Source organism: Rhodamnia argentea, chromosome 8 (assembly GCF_020921035.1).
Source record: "Rhodamnia argentea isolate NSW1041297 chromosome 8, ASM2092103v1, whole genome shotgun sequence".
Lineage (NCBI taxonomy): Eukaryota > Viridiplantae > Streptophyta > Magnoliopsida > Myrtales > Myrtaceae > Rhodamnia > Rhodamnia argentea.
Window position 1 is genome coordinate 12,904,809 of NC_063157.1, and position 21,325 is coordinate 12,926,133.

At 38.4% G+C, this 21,325-nt stretch overlaps 1 long non-coding RNA gene and 3 pseudogenes across 1 annotated transcript; 3 read left to right on the forward strand and 1 right to left on the reverse strand.

Annotated features, from left to right (window-relative positions):
• LOC125316202 overlaps positions 1-21,325 on the reverse strand; it is a 24,882-nt pseudogene continuing 3,557 nt past the window's right edge.
• LOC125316285 lies at positions 16,487-17,158 on the forward strand (annotated as a pseudogene).
• LOC125316207 lies at positions 17,165-17,517 on the forward strand. Its single transcript, XR_007199512.1, has 2 exons — positions 17,165-17,369; positions 17,454-17,517. It is a non-coding gene; the product is annotated as an uncharacterized LOC125316207 (long non-coding RNA).
• On the forward strand, positions 17,539-20,334 carry LOC115732562 (annotated as a pseudogene).

The window sequence follows — 21,325 nt, forward strand, 5'->3', positions numbered from 1 at the left end:
ATTTCAGTAAATCTTTTGTCAAACAAAAGCCCTTTTGAGATAATTAAATATCCTAAGCTTCCCTGACTCTAAAGATAGCCGAAAACGGGCCAAAGCCATCGCTAAAATAGGAAATTCACTATTATTTCAACACGCGGGCGTAAGCACGAAAATTCATTTTGAGCAAATCATAAGCTGAAATCGAGTTTTGTAAAATCCTACAGCTCCACGATACTCTAAACTGCCAATCTCCCATATTTTCTCGGCCTTACAACTCTTGTATTTAATCCATCGGCCCAGAATTCATAAGTTAACTTGGCTTGATGAGGCCTCCATTACTTGTATCCCTTTCCCTTTTCCTTTCCGTTTCTTATTTTTTTTCTCCTTTCTTTCTTTCTCTCCTTGTCTCTTTTCTTCTCTATCTGCCTTTCCTTGGACATGAGCCCCTTTAATTTATAAAGAGAGCCAGCTTCTCTTTCTTTTTTGTACTAGTTAATATTGATTAATCAAAAGCCAACCATTACAACATCAATGACTGTCTATTCCTAGTAGGGTTATTGGAAAATCCAATCCTCCATTTTTACCGAAAACGAAGATGAAGAACGGAAAATTTTCTAGCGACAGTGGCACAGTGAATTGCCTCTTGCAGACGCTGTGGCCATGGGAGCGGCATTGGATTAGTACCTACAGAGGAACATGAACAATAGCACAAAAAAAAGGTAGGAACTAAAAAAATAAAGTGAAGTCGAAAAAAATATGACTGCATAAATACTGAAAATACACAAAATTTGTCCACACCAGATCTCCGGCCATGCTACGTAAGGCGGTCGACAATGACTGAATCGTCATGTCGGCATTTTCAGAAGAAAGTTGGCCGAAAGGATTACACCGAAATTCACGAAAAGGTTTGCGATTATATTAGCAAAATTGAAATTTTAGAACCACCATAAAATCTCTATAATAAGTATACGACTGAATGAATAATTTTTCTCGAATTTAGTGAAAGACTAAAGCCGTAGCTAGAATATAGGCAATTAGTAGAGCCTTTACCTACCATAAAAAAGCACCCAATGGGACTCGTACTCTTTTGGTCCTCTTTTTTTGGTGGAAAATTTCATGGCGTACAAAGTAGGGATGTCAATGGTTTACTTCGATTCTATTTAGTTTGATTTTCGGGTGAATTCAATTCAGTTTATATTCAGTTTAGGACGAGATTCGATTCGGTTCAAGCTTACACCATAATATTTCAGTTTGATTTTCGATTTTTCTTTTTCTTTTTATTATTCTTTTTTCTCTCTTTTCTTTTCTTTTCTTTTTTCCTTTTTTATTCAAAGTTGGCAGAACCGCTGGGCACTGGCTAAGGGCTAGCGGGGCCGGGCAACCCTCGGCGAGTCGTGGCCCTCGCCCGCCCTTGCCAACACCAAATCTAGCATCATCAAGACCCGTTGCCCGGGGCCAACAAAGGCTTTACAGCCCTCGCCCAATGGTTACCGCCCCTCGGCTAGTGGCCGACAGCTCCCCCGGCCCTTTGCCCCTTGACAAAAAAAAAAAAAAAGAGAAGAAAGAAAAAAGGAAAATAAAAAAGAATGGTTATTTTGGAGATTTTCAATGCGATTTGATTAATTGAACCGAATCGAACAAAAATAACCGAACTGAAGAAAAAAGGATACTTATTTTTCAATTACCTGAATTGAAAATTGAACCGAACCGAAATGCATGAAATTTTCAGTTCAGTTTATTCGATTAGCAGTTTAGTTCAGTTTTCCCCAATTCGGTTTTGAACTGATAAGCCAGCACACCTCTCCCTTACCACTTTCCTTGTGTTTTCTTGGTTATGTCCTTCCGTTTTCTATTCGTCATCTTTCAAAGGAGCGAGTATTGCGACTGGATCCAAGTCCGAAGTCACGAAAATTCCACGTAGAAATTGACTGGTGGTAGCCAGCCTTTCCAGTTTCATTGATTCTATGGGTGGGAACGGGAATCCAAAAGACCAGCTGGCGTTTGGACGGTACTTGCTATGACCCCATTGTACTAGTCCATCAAAACAAGTATTATTCTGACCATTCAAGTGGTTATTGGAAAGCTCTCACAATACATGACCCCATTGTGCTATTAGATCGAATCTTTGACGAGGTTAAATTTTGACAAATGTAGTCAAACCATGGTAAAAAATTGTGCAAATGATAATAAAAGTGTCAAAACATTTTGAGCAATCACTTGAGTACTGTATTGGTCAAAAACTGATTACTCAAGTGTTTATTTTAGCGATTTTCCCTGCGTGGACTTTGGAATTAATTTCCGAGTTTAATGTGAATTTTTTTCCAAGAACTCTAGTGCAACGTGGACAGTCTTTGAACAATGTGGCGAAAAAGGGCTAAAGCAGCATCGTTTGGCCCTTTTGTTACCCCAAATTGACTTGAAATTGAAACCCTAATCCTTGAGTCTTCTCCTGGAAGCATGATCGGAGAAAAAGAAGATTGAGGAACCAGGTCAATACAGTTGGAAGACGTTTCGTCAAAGTTTTGAGTCGGTACAATTAGAAAACTCAAGGATTAGGGTTTCATTTTCAACTCAAATTGGGGTAACAAAAGGGCCAAAAGATGATGTTTCAGCCCTTTTTCCCCACATCAGTCAAAGATTGTCCTCAAACATGTAATTGGAAATTGCACAATTGGAATTATAAGCCAAAACATCTCCCGATTGGATCTCCACTATTAGTAAGGCCGTCATACTTTCTTCACTTAAAAGAGAACTTAATTAAATGACTCTTTTCCAAAAGGCGTGCATGGAAATAAAATAAAATAAAAAATCTCCTAGATAAACTTCTCGATTATTGACATCTGAATTTTAACGATCCTATTTGGTTTTTTAGCAATAGAAATTAGGGATCAAATCCGAACCCTAAGCAAAAATATCAACATTAAATAATTTGGCATCCTATTTAAATTAATTCCCGTTTGTGAATTGAACTCAAGTCAGACCACAAGTAAGATGAGCCATGAATTCATTTGAACTTCTGAGTGCAAGCCCGCACGGGCACGGCCCCTTTATCTGCTGCACTTGCCAAAAAAAATAGGGAGAAGGAAAAAAAAATTCAAGATACGTGGAGAACTTGTTGCAAAAGGGAGAGAAGAAAAGCGATGTCGTTTTTCAATTTGTTATCCCTGACAATGATTAATGATTGATATTACTGTGTAGCATTGTCCCTATCCTATTTGCTTCACATTGTAAACACATTCTGTCGGACACGCGTAACATACATAGGCAAAAATAAAACATAAACGCAATGAAACTAAAAACCCACCCATACATATATCTCTAGAGACGTAATTCGTGCGTTTCAATAAAAAAAATCATATTTAATGAATGAAGTTAAATGAATTACCTCTCGAAGCGTGCTTGAAATGACATGGCTCAAATGTTCTTCGATTCGAGCCTCACAAGTGTCGGACTTCTAGTTCGGACACACCACCAATCACAACATCGAATGAAAAAACGAACTTGCTAGAATCACCACTTTAATTGTGCTAGCAATATTGTGGAATTAATTCTCCGAACTCTCTTTTATTTTGGTTATGATACTCATAAAAATAAGAGAGTAAATTTTTTTCCATTCTTACTTGCACACCCTTGAGAGAGAGAAGAAAAAAAACACCTTTTTTACAAACACAAAATTGCTCCCACTCAGCAACCGTTGCTGATCACACTATTACGTGCGATCAGAAATAGTTATCGATCGTGCACACGGTCAGCATCGTATGCACTAAGTTTTTATTTGTTTTTCCCTTTTTTTTTTAAGAAAATAAACTATTGCACGCACATCAATATGTGCGTGCAACACAAATACACACATATATATTATCAATATGTGCATGCAACACAAATACATGTGTGCATTTTGGATACATCAATATGTGTACATTTTAAGAGTGTGTGTGCATCATATGCACGTACGTCCATGACAAAAAATAAGGATTAAATTAAATCCTATTCAATTTAATTTCAGCCCCACTATTCGATAGCCGTGATTGCAAACAAATTTGCAATGTCGTCTTTCACATTCAACGCCATCCTGAATTGGTTATGATGTGTGACATCCCTAGGTTCATCACCGAACCGATAGTAAGACGTGCACTAAAACATTAGAACATCCAAGAGAATTGATTATCCCGATCAATCTCCAGGTCCTACAAGCCATGAGTGACATCTAGCAACATGTCATGGCTACCTAGACAATGTGAATGCTTTAAGAACATAATGAACCCATTAGCTTTGGATACAATGCAATTCAATCCTTCTGTCTTACTATTATTTGTCAAGTCACCAATTCAATCATATGTGTAAATCTAATTTGGCATGCATTTATACGAGACATAAACATTTCATTCTCGATTACAACCTCAGCAGAGGATTTCAATGCATTGTCATAATTAGATCACATAGGATATCATACCTTATATGTAACAAGGAGACAGATTTCATTTTTGCGCACACGTGTGACTTCGTATGTGCATGAACTATGACCATCAAGTACAGAGACGGATCGACGAATAGCCAATATGCACCATTGTGAACCATAACTATCCAACACACAAGTCAACACTGTGTCTAAGGTCTAAGAATTTTTACACAAGATCAGAGCATGAACGTTTAGACATTGACCATGCTAAAAAACTTCCATGTTGCTAACGGTTCAAATCGTGTCACATTCAATAAACTTTTTTGGTACAAGCACCTATGTTCTAACTCGGGCATCGCAATACCCGATGACTTGTGACTCGTCATTCCCTTAAGTATCCAATATTAATGGTGAAGTTAAGAACACACAGATCTCAACAGGATCATTAATATCCATTCAATGATCCATCGACCGAGGAATAGCTTAAAGATTCAGCCTAACCGTAAACCCGTCATACATATTATCAACATCTTAAGAATAGGTCCAGTCACAACTGATATTATGAAATTTATTCATATATTTAGATAATTGGACATATTTTCCATTAATTAAATACGAAATTGAAAGAACAACTGAAATCCCTAGCATGTAACTATTACATGGTTGCTTTAAGGGCATATCACTCGACAAATTCTTACAAAGCAATGTAGATGGTTTCTCAAAATTGGGTCGTCTATCCTTTCTTTGTAGACTAACAACTAGATTATGTTTCATCTTTGTTTTCTTCGTAGTGCTCCATACATTGTAAACTTTTCATAAATTCTTTCACTACAAAAAAAAGTAAAGATTTGGCTACGGAAAATTAACGACAAAAATAATTCGTTGCTAATTTGCGAGGAAACTAGCATCGAAAAAAACATTCGTCGCTATTTGCGATGAAAATAGCGACGAAAAAAATATTTGTTGCTAATTTGCAATGAAAGTAGCGTTAAAAACGTGATTCATCGCTAATTTTAGCGACGAAAAACTAATTCGTCGCAATATTTGCGACAAAAGAGAGATTCATCGCAAAATTAGCTACGAAAAAGTGATTCATCGAAAAATTACGGACATTGGTTTAGCGACGAATCATAGTTTCATCACTAAATTAGCGACGGAATTCCGTTTTCGTCGCAAATTTTGCGACGAACATGGTTTTTGTCGCTAATGTAGCGACAAAATGTGATTTTTGTCAGTAAATTAGCGACAAAAAAAATTCGTCGCAAAATTTGCGACAAAAAAGTGATTCGTCGCTAAATTACAGATGTTGGTTTAGCGATGAAAACAGATTTTCGTCACTAATTTAGTGACTAATATTTTGTTTTCTAGCAATAAATGTGATTTTCGTCGCTGTCCACCAACTTCTTTTCTTCATTAATTTATACAATTAACGACAAAATTTGCAATTCTCATCGGATTAACCATATTCTACTATAAATAATTCAAGCAAATACTTGGGTAAGTGTTTTTGACATGGTTATTTTTTTCAATTTCAAAGTAATTGTCTGGTCACAAATAGAATTTAATTTTTAGAATTTTATGATTTTAATTAAGAGTATTAAACGTTAGATATGATATTTTTAATATTTTATAAATCTTTAATTCGTATGCAGGCACAATACAAAAAGATAGGACTTGGATATATAATAAGAACTTACCCGAACATCGAGGATTGGTCCATGAGTTTCGTATTGGGTTGAAACAGATTATGGACTTTGCTCCCAATTACAAATCATTTTCAATTACATTGCTGCTATTGATTCTAATTACAAAGGGAAAAGTACACTAGAAGTGTCATAACTTTTGTACGGTATTCACTTGAGTGCCATAACTTTCAAAACGTTCACTTAAGTATCATAACTTTTAAAAATCGTTCACTTAAGTGCCATGTTGACGTGGCAGCCGAAAAAGCTGATGTGGCGGCGGGAAAGTTACTTGTAGACACCGGAAAAGTTACTGTAGCACGCTGGAAAAATTACTGTAGACGCCGGAAAGCCGACGTGGCACGCCGGAAAAGTTCTTGTAGCACTCAAGTGAACGATTTTTAAAAGTTATGGCACTTAAGTGAACGTTTTGAAAGTTATGGCACTTAAGTGAACGCCGTACACAAGTTATGACATTTCTAGTGTACTTTTCCCAATTACAAATCATTCTTTATTTCCAATTATCTTGGTCGATTTCTATGCTGATGTGTAATAAGACAACGCTTGTGCTCATTTTTATTTCTATGCTGATGGTCATTTTTTTGATAGTCTACAATCAATATTTGCTTGTGATATATAGGTGTTGATAACTTTAAGAGGTGATTACACAGTAGTTCTAAGAGGTGACTCAACTTTAAGAGGTCATTTTCCAGAGGCAATGATGAGATCTTTATAGAAATTATTTTCAGTGGCGATACATTTTAAGAAGCTTCGGATCGTGACATCTACTTTTGATGCATTAAGGAAACCGATGCTTCTATTTCTGTTCTTTTGAGATGGAGCATGGATAATCTGTCGCTTTTTCTTACTAATTATGTGTAATTATTATTATTATTGCGACGCATGTTATTCTTGTTGTCATTATTACTATTATTATTAATATTGTTATTATCAATATTATTTTTATTATTAATGTTGTTGTTGATTATTATTATTGTTATTATTAGTGTTATTCTTGTTATCATTATTACTATTATTGTTATTGTTTTTGTAGTGAAAACAAGAACGAAGTAGTACATGTATGCAAAAATCAAATCATGCAAGGGAAACACTACAAAAAAATAAGGTTTTAGCCATAGAAAATTAGCAACAAAAACAAATTCGTCGGTAATTGGCGACGAAAGCTATTCGCTGCAAAATTAGAGACAACATCATCGCACAACAAGCAATTCAAGTATATTATGCATCATATGCTAGCTTGAAACATGATAAAGCTGATTGGTGGGCTGTATGTAAAACCAAAGCACGAAAAAAATCGAGGAACACTAGAAGGATATAGCATATGAAGAAGATGAAGATCAAGATCAAGATCTAGACGAAGATGAAGGTGAAGGTGAAGATGATGATGAAGATGAATATTAGGATTTTTTAGACTTTTTACTAATTATGTGTAATTATTATTTTTATTGCGACGTATGTTATTCTTGTTGTCATTATTACTATTATTATTAATATTGTTATTATCATTATTATTTTTATTATTGTTGTTGTTGTTGATTATTATTATTATTGTAATAGGTCGTCGGAAATTTCGTCGCTAAATGGCGACAAATCACACGATTTAATTGTTATTATCATTATTATTGTTATTATTATTGTTGTTGTTGTTGTTGATTATTATTATTATTGTAATAGGTCGTCGGAAATTTCGTCGCTAAATGGCGACAAATCACACGATTTAATTGTTATTATCATTATTATTGTTATTATTATTGTTGTTGTTGTTGTTGATTATTATTATTATTATTATTAATGTAATAGGTCATCGGAAATTTCATCACTAAATGGCGACAAACCACACAATTTAATTGTTATTGTTATTATTATTTTTGTTGTTGATTATTATTATTATTTGTCTATATGTTTTTATTTTTTTTCCTTTTACGTGGTAAGTGTCGTGGCTAATTTCGTCCCTAATTGGCAACAAAAATTGTTCGTCGCAAAATTATTCGTCTCTAATTAGCAACAAAAAATAATTTGTCGCAAAATTAGCTACGAAAATGGCCGTCATCGCTAATTGGCGACGAAAAATGTTCGTCGTAAAAATAATTCATCACAAAATTCGTCGCTAATTAGCCAAAAAAAAAGTTCGTCGCGAAATTAGCGATGAAAGCAACGATCGTCGCTAATTAGCGACGGATAAAATGTTAATCGCTAAATTCGTCACAAAATTAGCGACGACAACTACTGTTGTTGCTAATTGGCGACGGAGTCCATTCGTGGCAAAATTTTTCGTCGCTAATTGTATCGCTAAATGGCCACAAATAAAGGTTTGTTGCTAATTTTGACCTAATCTCTGCCACTTTCTTTCTTTTCCTTTTCCCTTTCCATCCCCAACCAATTTTTTTTGGTCCGAAAGAAACTTCCATACGAAAAATTAAGGGTCCTTACAAGCATAGCCCACAGGAGGAGCGTCTAAACATAGAAGATCCAAAAGGTGTGGAGGTGGTCTAGAGACCCAAAATACAGGAACACTATTTAGACGATGAGCCTTAGCGAGCCAATCTAGAGGGGGCCATTTGGGCCCGTGGGCCCGGAACCGGCCCGTTGACCGGGCCCACGGTTCCGGAAACGTGGGAACCAGCCGGAACCCGGCGGTTCCGGGCCGGTTCCGAACCGTCCAAAAAAAAAAGGGTGGGCCCGGGGGCAGAGAGCCGTTGGGCTCTCCGCCCGGCCCCCCTCTACCCCCGGGGCCCGGGCCCCCCCTCCTTTGGGCCGTTGCTTTACATTTTAAAAAAAAAAAAATTAAAAATGATTCTTGCCTATAAATGCATATGCTTCCCCTTTCATTTTTGTCACAAATTCTTCGAACAATCTCTCGAATTCTCTCCTGAAATCCTCTCAAATCGCTCAAATTCTCCCAATTCTCTCAATCCCGACTCAATTCTCTCAATCGGATTTCCGATCAATTCTCTCAAAAATGGCAAGTGGAAGCGAAATGCCGACAAGGACAAGATGGCTATGGGAGATTCCGAGTATCCCATTCATGAATACGATCCTCGTGAGTATGCAAGTTGGGAAGACGACGACGATAATATCAACTATGTCCCGATTCCGAACGTCGAGCACATCCCAACACAAGAAAGTATTCATCCTCCCACCGGTGTCGAAGAAACGTCAACGGCAAATGAGCCGGAACGGAAGGGCCGAGATAATACATCCGACTTGTGGCTACACTTCGACAAGTTACGTGATGAAGTCGAAGGTAAGTATAATGTAAAATGTAAATATTGTTCGCAAACATATAAATTCACGAAAGGAGACGGCTACGGAACATTCCGTCGGCATTTGACGAAAAAACATCCAACGCAAGCGGGGATCGACAATACGCAACAACAAATTTCCGGGTACGCCACTTCTAAGCCTCATCCTTTATTTCGTTTCACTTGAAGCACTTTATAAACAAACATTAGGTGAATATGTTGCCCTTGATCATGCTCCGTTTAATACTGGTGAAAATTTTAATATGAAATATTTGATAAATACTGCGTTGGTTCCGCAAGCGCCAACTATTCCAAAAAATACTCTTAAAGGCGAAGTTTTTCATCTTTATAAAAAAGGAAAAAAATCTTTAGGAAAATTTTTTGCGGAATTCAATGGACGTGTGCATATAGGTAGCGATATTTGGAGTGATCCTTGGCAAATTCATTCTTATATGGGTGTCACGTGTCATGGATAGATGACAATTGGATGATTTAAAAAAGACTTATTGCATTCCGAGTTTTTGATGAAAGCCATTCGGCTCATAATATTTATAGAATAATTAGGCAAGTTTTAGAAGAATATAATTTAATAAATAAAGTATTTTCAATTGGTTTTGATAATGCCACCGCAAATACCACTTTTATTCCCGAATTAGAAAATATTTGCAAACCCACTTTTGGCGGACAATTTTTTCACATTAGATGTGCTTGTCATGTTTTAAATTTATGTGTACAAAATGGTTTACGAACTCTTGACACTTCTCTCGCCCCAATAAAAAGTGCAATTAAATTTTTATGGAGTCGTCCCCAATGTATGAAATCATGGGGAAAATTTTGTAAACAAAATGGGAGAAGGCCAAGAAGATTTCCAAAAGATATTCCGACTCGTTGGAATTCTACGTACGAGTTGCTTCGGCAAACTTTTGAATATAAAGATTTATTATGTATGTTTATTTCACAAAATATTCCCTAAATTACTTTACTTCCTCAACATTGGGACGTTTGCAAGAAAATTTTAGATATTTTGAAAATTTTTAATGATGCTACTAAGACTTTATCTGGTATTTATTATCCTACAGCGCATTTATTTTTAATAGAGTGTGTTAATATTAGTAGTGTTTTTAGTGAATATGAAAAAGATACCGAATTAGGTCAAACTATTTTAGTAATGCGAGAAAAATGGTTGTATTATTATTTGCAAATTCCTCTTGTCTATTTAGTTGGTATTGTTTTTGATCCACGTATTAAATTAGACGGTTTACAAGATTATTTGAATGTGTATTATCATGATTGTTTACATTTGGAAGATTCAATAGATATTTCAAATATATTAGGACATGTTAAAGAATCTATGGTAGCATTATATGGAGAATTTTGTAGTAGATATGGTTTAAGTGATTCTGGATCTTTACAATCTACCGCCTCACGTAGCGAAGGTGGTAGTTCACTTAGTAGAGGGTATAATATGCTTAAGAGTAGGCAAAAAAAACAAAAAGGGGCAACAGGTAATATTTCTGAATTAGAAAAATATTTAACCACTCAATTTGAGTTTCGTGATACGTAACATAGTACGATTTGAAATCTTGAAGTGGTGGAAGAGTCACCAAATCGAGTATCCAGGTTCTCGCCCTCATCGCTCGTCAAATATTAGCAACCCATTCTTCAACGGTTGCGGTTGAACAAGCATTTAGTTACGGAGGATTAATTTTGGACTCTCGCCGTTCAAGATTAAGCCCGGACTGTGGAAGCTCAAGCTTGTGTCGGCGATTGGACGAGGGCGAAATATCGACACCAAGAGTTAGATCGTGAACACGAATTTTTTAGGGATGATGTTGGAGATACCACCGCCACGGGTACCACAACGGGTAGCGACGATTGACGATGAGGTAAGTTGGGGTTCTCAAAGGTAAAAAGAACTACATGGGCTTTGATTCTTCGATCCCCAAGAAGATATGTAGGCCGTTTAATGATAATTCATTAAGTTCAAGCCCATTCCTTTTTTTTTTTCCCATATTTTATTACAATGTACAATTTAATTGTATTTTATAATTTATAATTTATTATATTTATTTTATAATTTATAATTTATTATATTTATTTTATAATTTATTATTTTAAAAATTATTATTAAAAATGAATCGGAATGAACTGCCGGTTCCGAAGCGGAATCGGAACCGGCCCGGAACCGCCATTTTACACGGCCGGTTCCGGTTCCACCTTTTCGTGGAACCGGAACCGCCGGTTCCTAAATCGGAACCGGCGGTTCCACCGAACCGGCCTCCCCTAAGCCAATCAACTACGAAATTCGTTGTGCGACAGCAATGGGCTACCGAGATGTTCTCGTCCTGGGCCAGCATAAGTTGGGCTTCCATGACTAGGGTTTCAGTTTCCCAACCCATCTCTACTTCCCCATTGACTTCCAAAGCCAAAGTACGATTGTCAGTGTGAACTATTATCTTGTTCCTCTCTGAGTTCTCTGACTCCCGACGTCTCCGCTTGATGAACTTCAAGGCTTCTAGCAGAGCTCTTGCTTCCGCCTGACCTGGGGAGCAAGATCGAATTTTTTGCACGAATCCGTCCACCAGGGTCCCATTGGAGTCACGGAGAACACCTGCGATGGCTCCATCACCGTCGGCACCACCTACAGAGGCATCAATATTCAGTTTCAGGTCAGACTTCATAGGGGGAGTCCATGTTTGAGGGGGATCTTGTCTAGTTTCTATAAAGCTTTGAACTTTCCCGGTCGATTTCCTATAACTTCACATAAGCGCCTCTGCTTCGCATATAACGGTTTCCGGATCTGGCTTTTTCCCTCTGAAAACTAAATTATTCCTTGTCTTCCATATGCACCAGAGCAGGACAGTTGTTCCATCGAAGCAGGAAGAAGTAACAGGGTTCTCGATCAGGTCTTGAAGCCACGCATCCATTCTTGCGCTGTTTGGAGGAGGGTGAAGGAGTAAGAGCCTTTGATCTTGCCAGATACATTCAGTCCAAGGACAAGCTAAAAACAAATGCTCCATGGTTTCCACTTGAGAGTCACACAAACAGCAGTAAGGGTGAGGTATGATTTTTCGTTTAAACAGGTTTTCTTTAGTTGGAAGTGCATTTTGACATATCTGCCAAATAAACACACGCACCTTTGGGGGGATCTTAGCTTTCCAGATTCTGTTCCAAAGCTTTCTTGAAGGCTGGAAGGAGGAGGAAGCCTGCTCTGTATCTGTTTTCTGAGCCTCCTCTCTCATTTTGTTGTAGGCACTCTTAACAGTAAAGGATCCATTTTGTTTAACTGTCCACACTAGTTTATCTTTCCTGAGGTGAGGGTTGATTGGGATGGCTAGAATTTCCTCTGCTATTCCTTCATCGAACAAATCTTTGATTTTATATTCATTCCATTTTGCTTCCTCTCTAGAGATCAACTCTGACACCTTCAGAGGTTCATTTCTGTTTGCCGGCCCCCCTATCACTCTCCTTTGTAGCCAGAGGTCTTCTCGAATATTAACCATCTCCCCATTACCAATTGACCATCGCGATGACCCTACTATGCTCTCCCTCCCATACAAAATACTTTGCCATCCCCATGAAGGCCTAGAACCCTTCGCAGCCTGTAAAAAATTCCCATTTGGAAAGTACATACCTTTCAGCATCCTGCTCCACAGAGCATTCTGGTTCTGAGTAAGCCTCCATGCTTGCTTTCCTAACATTGCTTTGTTAAACGTAATGAGATCTTTAAAACCAAGACCCCCCTTATCCTTCCTTGTTTTCAAAACATCCCACTTTCTCCAATGCAAGCCAGTTCCAGTTTCATTGTTTTTCCTCCAAAATGCCGCTATTCTCTTTTCAATCGAGTTGCAAATGGAAACTGGAACTTTGAAGATAGACATAGCGTATTGTGGAATAGCCTGTACAACCGATTTTAGCAATATTTCCTTTCCTGCTTTTGAGATCAGACTTTCCTTCCACCCTTGCAACTTCGTATTAACTCTTGCGTTGATCCAAGAGAACATTTGTTTCTTCGAGTCCCCCCAATCAGATGGTATTCCCAAGTATTTCCCTGTTTTTTCTATGACTGGAACTCGTAAAAAACCTGCCAGATTGCTTTGAAGCTGTTGTGGACAGTTTTTCCCCATGAAAAGCCCTGACTTGTTTAAATTTATTTCCTGGCCCGAAGCCATGCAGTACTGATTCAGAATCTGAGCCAAATTCTGACATTCTGTCAAATTTCCCTCTAGAAAGAAAATGGAATCATCCGCAAAGAGTAGGTGGGATAAAGTTGGACAAGACCTATTTAGCTTTATACCTTTGATTGTTCCATCATCCACCGCCTTCCTCATTAGCATTGAGAGTGTGTTTGCCATGAGAATGAATAAATATGGAGACAAAGGGTCTCCTAGACGAAGTCCTCTAGACGGCTTAAAATAAGGCAAAGGCTCACCATTAAATTTCACACTGAGAGAAGCAGAAGTAACACAAGTCATAACCCTTTCCACCCACATAGTGCAAAAACCCATCTTTAGGAGACAAGCTTCCAGAAAATCCCACTCTACTCTATCATATGCTTTCTTCATATCCAATTTCAAAATAGCCTGGAACCTTTTTTTCTTCTTTCTCACTCTCATTTGATGTAAGACTTCCTGGACAATAATGATATTGTCTCGTATTTGTCTCCCCCCGACAAAAGCACTTTGCTCCTCTGCAATGAGAACAGGCCGCCAATGTTTAACTCTATTCTCCAAAATTTTTGAGATAATCCTATAGGCCACGTTACAGAGGCTGATCGGCCTATATTGATCCAGTCTTTCGGGGTTCTTTACCTTTGGAATCAAAGTGATATGTGTTCGATTTAGCTCAGGATTCATCATACCATTCTCGAAGAACATTTTGATTTCTTCAAACAATCCCATCTTGATATTTTCCCAATTCTTTTGAAAGAACAGACCATTCAGACCATCGGGTCCAGGAGCCTTTAAAGGATCCATCGCAAATACCGCCTGGTGGATTTCTTCAAGGGTAACTTCTGCGGATAGTTCCATATTCATCTCACTAGTTACCAAAGTTGGGCACTGCTGTAAGACAGGTAGGAAATTGCGTGACCCTTCTGATAAATATAAACCCTCAAAAAATTCTGAGGTCATCTGTTTCAACTTTTTCTGGTCTTTAACCCATATGTCCTGCTCAGTATGCTTAAGCATAGAAATCCTGTTACGCTGCCTTCTTTGGATTGTGGTAGCGTGAAAAAATCTAGTGTTCTTATCCCCCCATTTCAGCCAGTTGATGCGAGATCTTAAACTCCAGTACATTTCCTCTCTTCTCCATAATGATTCAATCTGGTCTAATATCTCATCTCGAATACATTTATTCTGATTAGCATCTCTGTCATTTGTTATCCTCTCTAACTCGTCTTTCAATTTCTGGATTTGCTTCCTGCTGTTTGGAAAAATTCTTTTGCTCCACTCGTTCAAAACCCCTGTGACATCTTTGATTTTCCGTGCCAGATCAACCCCTTTTCTTTCAGATTCCTCCCAACTTTCTTTAATTATGCGCCCACAGTCTTCATTTTCTGTCCAAAATGCTTCAAATCTGAAACTTCTTTTTCTTTTTACCCTCTTAGCAGACAAAGATAAGAGGATCGGACTGTGATCTGAACCTATCGCGGGTAAAGCGAAAGTCTCAGCTAGAGGAAAAGCGACTCTCCAGTTCAAATCACAAACAGCCCTGTCAAGCCTTTTTCTTACCAGATGACCCCCTTCTCTGTTGTTCGACCAGGTAAATGTACACCCCTTACTCTCAAGATCCATCATCCCACAACTATTTAATAGCTCGCTAAAGCTCTGCATTCGGTAATTATCTGTCTCTCTTTTCCCCACTTTCTCCCAAGGGTATAAAATTTCATTGAAATCCCCAATCCAGACCCACGGAAGATCAATCCACCCCTTCAATATTTTCAAACTTTCCCAAGTTCTCAGCCTTTGCTGGTAAACTGTTGGTGCATAAATCAACGTTATGCGAAATATCATTCCTTGATCTGGGTCATCATATTGAATATCAATAAACTCCTCTGTAGCTGCCATAATGGTGATCCTTACTTCTTCTTTCCATAACAGAGCCAAACCTCCACTCAACCCAGAAGGATTAACCACAAAGTGATGCTGGAAATTAATATTCCTCCTCAACCTCTGAATAACATTTTCTTTATTTTTTGTTTCGCTAAGGAAGATCAAAGTGGGCCTTTCTTGAGCCACCATGGCTCGTAGAGCTTGAACTGTCAAAGGTGTGCCCAACCCTTGACAGTTCCAAACCAGAACACTCATTGGTAACCCGGTGGCTTATTAGGGCCAGCCACCAGAGCCCGTATGTTGACTTCCTCAGCAGAAATGATGGGAGTTTCAAGTAGATTCGTCTCATCTAGCATCATTTTACTACTATCAGCCTTTCCCTCCATTGAAACCATTCTCCCTTTTTTCGCTTCTCTCACCTTTTCTTTTACTTGCTGCAAATCCTGCAGCTCTCGGCCACTCTGGAATGAAGGGAGTTCTAACATGAGGGTACTTACTTCAGTATTACCCCCTTTCTGTTTGTTCTGTTGACAAGGCGAGGTACCAAGTTCTATTTCCCATACTTTCCTTTTCGCTCTCTCTTCACCTGAGGCGTTGCTATTTTTCTCACATCCTCCCTTTTCGTGGAAATGCTTTGGGAAACCAGACAAATCTGGGGTTTCTGGGATAGTTTCTTCCTCCAGATTTTCTTCTATTTTAGCTTCATAGAAAGATTTCCAAAATGGGCTTTGCAAGTTCATCTCACTCCTCAGCCATGACCCATAGAACTGGTTGTCTATATCAGAAGAATCTTTCTCATTATATGGGATTGTTGTACAGTTTTGCGCATAGTGGCCTATTTTTCCACAAGAGTAACAAAATGTAGGTAGCCTCTCATATCGGAAATCCAGCCAAAGCATTTTCCCTTTGAAGCTATAAATCATGCATCCCCAACCAATTGACCCCGCGCCTTGACTCCCTCCTCTTGCGGCGCTTCACATCCCTCAAGTCCATCAACCTCAGCCCGTTTCGCGGCAATCCGTCCTCCGCCAGATCACGCAGTTCCCATTGCCCCTCGAGCGCCTCGACCTCTTGAACCAGGAGTTCCTCCACTTCAATGGGTTGCGCGAGATGGGGTCCAAGTTCGGGGCTTCGAGGGTCTTGATGATATTCATGATTCGGCTTATGGGGGTCACGACTTGGTTTCGATTGCGGAGCACTTTCCCTTGCTCGAAGAGCTCGACATCGTCATAAGGCTTGGATCACGGATGATGATATCTCTGTCTTGTCTCAGACACTGCAAAGGCTATCGTGAATCGACGTTTCGGGTAATCAATCTCTTGTCGTTCTGCCAGTGAATTGCCCGTGTCTGAGGGAAATTTGGTTTAGGGATTGTGGCTTAATTACTGGGAGAGCTATTGCTTCGTTGATAAAGAAGAGGCCTCACTTGGTCTCCTTGGCCCTGATTGATATGGAGGAGGAGACGATTTTCTATGAGGAGTTGGTGGATTTCTTTCGTCATGCGGCGGGTTTGAGTAGTCTGGATTTCTCGGGCTCGTTTATCTGGGATGAGTTGCTGATGTCTATTGTGGAGGCAAATATTCTGCTAGAGTGCCTTGTTTTTTTGGATGCTTCGGTTTTTCGTTCAATGGGATTCGGAAGATTGTGCTAAAGCATCGGGGCATCAAGGTCTTAGATTTGGAGGGAGCACGTTTCCTCACGGATGGCGACATGAGCATGATTTGTAAAGATCTTGGCAATATGACCTCCATTAACGTGTGGCTAATTTCTGTTGCTTGTTAGCCCAGTTCCTATTTCTGCTGTGAATTATTTGTTTTGTTCTTCTATCGTAACTCAATATTTTCCAACTTTTACTAATTATCTAGTTGAATCGGCTAATGAGGATTATGATGGCAATGCTAACCAGGGAAGATTGGAAAGGATCTCTCGTATCACAGAGATTGAGGACCTTCAAGCACCTCACGGTCCACCACTTGCTCCGCTCTACATAAAAGTACATCAATATTTACCTCTGAAAACTTTTAAGTTGCAAAACAGATGCTGTGAAATTGGATGCTTCATGTCAATTTATATCCAGAATCCTCGAGATTACTTTGATTCCCAGCAAGTCAATGCCATTAAAGCCTCAACAGTGGCAGAGGGAAAAAAGAGAAATTTGAGCTTTAGAGAAGCATACGGATCTCAGTGAGAGTGCGGTAGCTCTGCTTGAGGTCATGCAGCCGGCAAAAGGTGGAAGGGACTTATTGAGACTGTTTAAGGAGTTGAAGAAGTCGGTTGCCAATGACTGGGGAGGTTCCAAACCTGCTGTGGTTGAAGAGAATAAAGAGTTTTTGGAGAAGAAGGAGAGGATGCATGATATGGAGCTACAACTAAGCAATGCTTCGCAACAGGTAATTTGTTGCTGTCATTTTATGTACAGAATGAACTTTTGCCCCTGGCCAAGTATTTGCTGTATCTCAAACTGATCTCTGGTCATTTGATGTTATGTTCACATGCTTAGGCGGAATCATTAGTTAAAGCAGCAAGACATGGGGGAAACAATGGGAGAACTGGGACTAGCCTTCATTAAACTGACAAAGTTCGAGAATGAGGAGGCCGTGTTTAATTGTCAGAGATCACGGGCAGCTGATATGAAAAATTTGGCAACTGCAGCTGTCAAAGCTAGCAGATTTTACGGGGAATTAAATTTGTAGACGGTGAAGCACTTGGTAAGTTCTCTTCCCCGTTTTAAGTATTTCAGTCTGGCTATAAGAGAATTCATCTATGATGTTATGAAGGTTCAAAGGTAAAGCTTTAACTCAAGCGTGAAAATTTCATTTCTTCTAGTTAATCCCTTTTGTCGAACTCACCACTAAAAGGACATTGCAATATCTCAATATGAATTGCAGGATACCCTTCATGAGTACTTGGGTCTCATGTTAGTAGTACACAGTGTCTTCTCAGATCGGACTAGCGCTTTATTGACGGTGCAGACTCTTTTATCAGATTTATCTTCTTTTAAATAGAGAGCTGAAAAATTGGAAGCCGCGTCATCAAAGATATTTGGTGGTGACAAGTCGAGAATACGCAAGATAGAAGAATTGAGGGAAACTATAAGTGTCACTGAGGATGCCAAGAATGTTGCAATAAGAGAATATGAGCGGATTAAGGTATCATGCATCGTTATTCACTCGTCTTCGTGTGATTGTATTGAGTCTCCACTGATTGATTCCAAGAGATGGGTGCTTTAACAAGCGCAAGGGCTGCTAAACTTTTTGGTTTTGTTTATGAGTTTCAAGCTTCTATAGACTGTTAGGGTATCTTTAGTACCTCCTAAGAAACTTATTTGTGTAGAGGGAGTCTGAAGTTAAAATATGCGGATTTGTTTTTGATATTTTCTTGAAGGCAGGGCCACTAGTATATTTTTATTTTTTAGCACTTTCATCTTCAACTGAGGCAGCATTATTGCGGGAAAATAACTGGACTGAACTTGAACGGCTGGATAAGGAAAGCATGCAGACTTCCTGAATATGCTGAAGGGCTTTGTTGTGAATCAGGTACATTGTCTCTTCTTCTCCTGTTAAAGGCTATTTGCTTTCGATGTCTCCTAATGCAAATTTGGTCATATTATCTTAGTTGTCATTGTAACTATTCTTGATGACAACATTGGACATCCATACACGAATTGCTAAGGCACTTCTGGTCATCATATCCAATTACGAGTTCTTACCTTTATGCGAAGGTAAATGTTTGGTATTACTCCTCGGTCAGTATCAGGGGTTCATTAAAAGGTCAAAAGGACAGTCAACATACTACAAATGTGATAGGTGATTTTTGTATGTGTGGAAGTCAGATGCTGAGGTATAATTCTATTGAGGTTATGAGTATCATCAATTTAGTGGCGGGGTTTGACAGGAAGCCTTAGTAGATTTCTCTCTTTAAACTTCATGACTACCCAGTTATGGCCCTCCTTGTCTGTTGCAAGCAAAAGGATAGGACATAGGTAATAGGTTTTCGCGTGCCATTTCCCTTGAAAATTGCTCAGTTGGTCAAGTAGGTAGAGGAGCTGCATTAGGATTAAGATCCCGTCATTGCCAAGGAATGAAATACTCATAATAATGCCCATCTTATAGAGGTTCATTGTTTTTATTTTACGTAGACATGTAAATTAATACTCGTAGTTCCTAAGAGGCAAGAAGGACGATTGATTAACATACAAGTCAATTATAATCATTACATGGCAAAAGACATCATATTATTCTTCGTTAGTGTTTTTTTTTCACCAAAACCAATTTGACTCATCTCAGTGGATTTTAAAACGTTGTGTTCTGGGTACTCATTAGTCATTATTATAAGTACATGCTCTATTTATCTTATTTGCACCCATGATTCTTATATTAGTCCTTATTATAAGTACATGCTCTTTTTATCTTATTTGCACCCATGATTCTTTTATGTGTTTGACTTATAGTTTGTTTTTCTTTTTTTAGTTTTCCATGCCACACCATTTTATTATAATGCTTTGACTCATTGCATTGGATGTGGGAGATATTTTGACAAGCGAGCAGTTCCATATATGTTCTCATCAATAGTTTGATATCATTTTGGTAAGCTTGTATCATCTACATCTACTCATATATGTCTCTTTATCGCCCATGTATAAAATGGCTATAAATGGAGAAACATGAATTTTATTTTATAGTTTTTTTCTTCCTTTGGTAGGCTATAATCCTTCAACGATGCCTTCAATGGTTCCACCGCCTGGTGCTCCCTCTATCCATCAACTGAATGGCATGCTAAGGCCTCCTGTATTCAACGTCCTTCCTATAGTTCCTGGGAGTGGACCAATCCCAACCTCTTCTAGTAGCGCCCCCTCAATGGCTCCAAGTCCTGCCTATCAAACAAATCCTACATTATCAAATAGTGGAGGCTTTGATAGTTTTAACGCCAATTGTAAAGCTCCTGATGCTAGTCATTAGCTTTGCTCAGTAGGTACTTTTGCTTCTCATATTGAACTTCTTATGCTAGTCATTGGTTTGTGTTTTTTTTTAGGGGGTTCGTCTCTTTTGATTTCATTTTTCGTTTGACATGGTATTTACTAGTATGTGTTCTTGAAACAGGGTGCATATATGACCTCTCGTATTTACTAGTATTTCATTTTTCATTTGATACCTTTTGGACTGTTAGAGAGTGCATATTCGACCTTTCGTTCACTTGATCGTATGTAAAAGATTCTCCTAGCTATGGCGTAGCCGCTCACGTTTTGAATATGCTTTAATATCTTTGTTGTGTGCAATCTCATCGCAAAACTTGTCACCAGAAGTCGTTGCTGAACAATATTCGTTGCAAAATTCGTCGGTAAAAACGTATGGGAAAAACAAAATCTCATCGTTTAATATAATATTCGTCGCAAAATTCATCGCTAAATAATTAATGAAACTCTATTGCTGAATAACATTTGTAGCAACATCTGTCGCTAAAGGTGTCGTCGCAGAATTCGTCGCTAAATTATTTATAAATTCATCGCAAGGTTTTCGTCGCAATTAGTGACGCTATTTCCAATGAATGGAATTCGTCCTAATTGGCACGAAAATATTCGTTGCAAATGAGTGATGAACTTTACGATGAATATGTTCATCGCAAATTAGCGACGAGAAGTATTCATTGCAAATTAGCGAAGAACTTTGCGACGAATATGTTCATCGCAAATTAGCGACGAATATATTCGTCGTAAAGTTCGTCACTAATTTGCGACGAATAATGTTCATCCCAAATTAGCGACAAATATGTTTGTTGTAAAGTCTGTCGATAATTTGCGATGAATATTGTTCGTCGCAAATTAGTGACGAACTTTAATTTTTTGTGGCAAAATTTTGCGACGCCGGATTGGCGACGAAATTTTTTTCCGTCGCTAATTTTCATCGCAAATCAATTTAGCGATGAATTTTGGTCAAATTTTCGTGGCAAAAT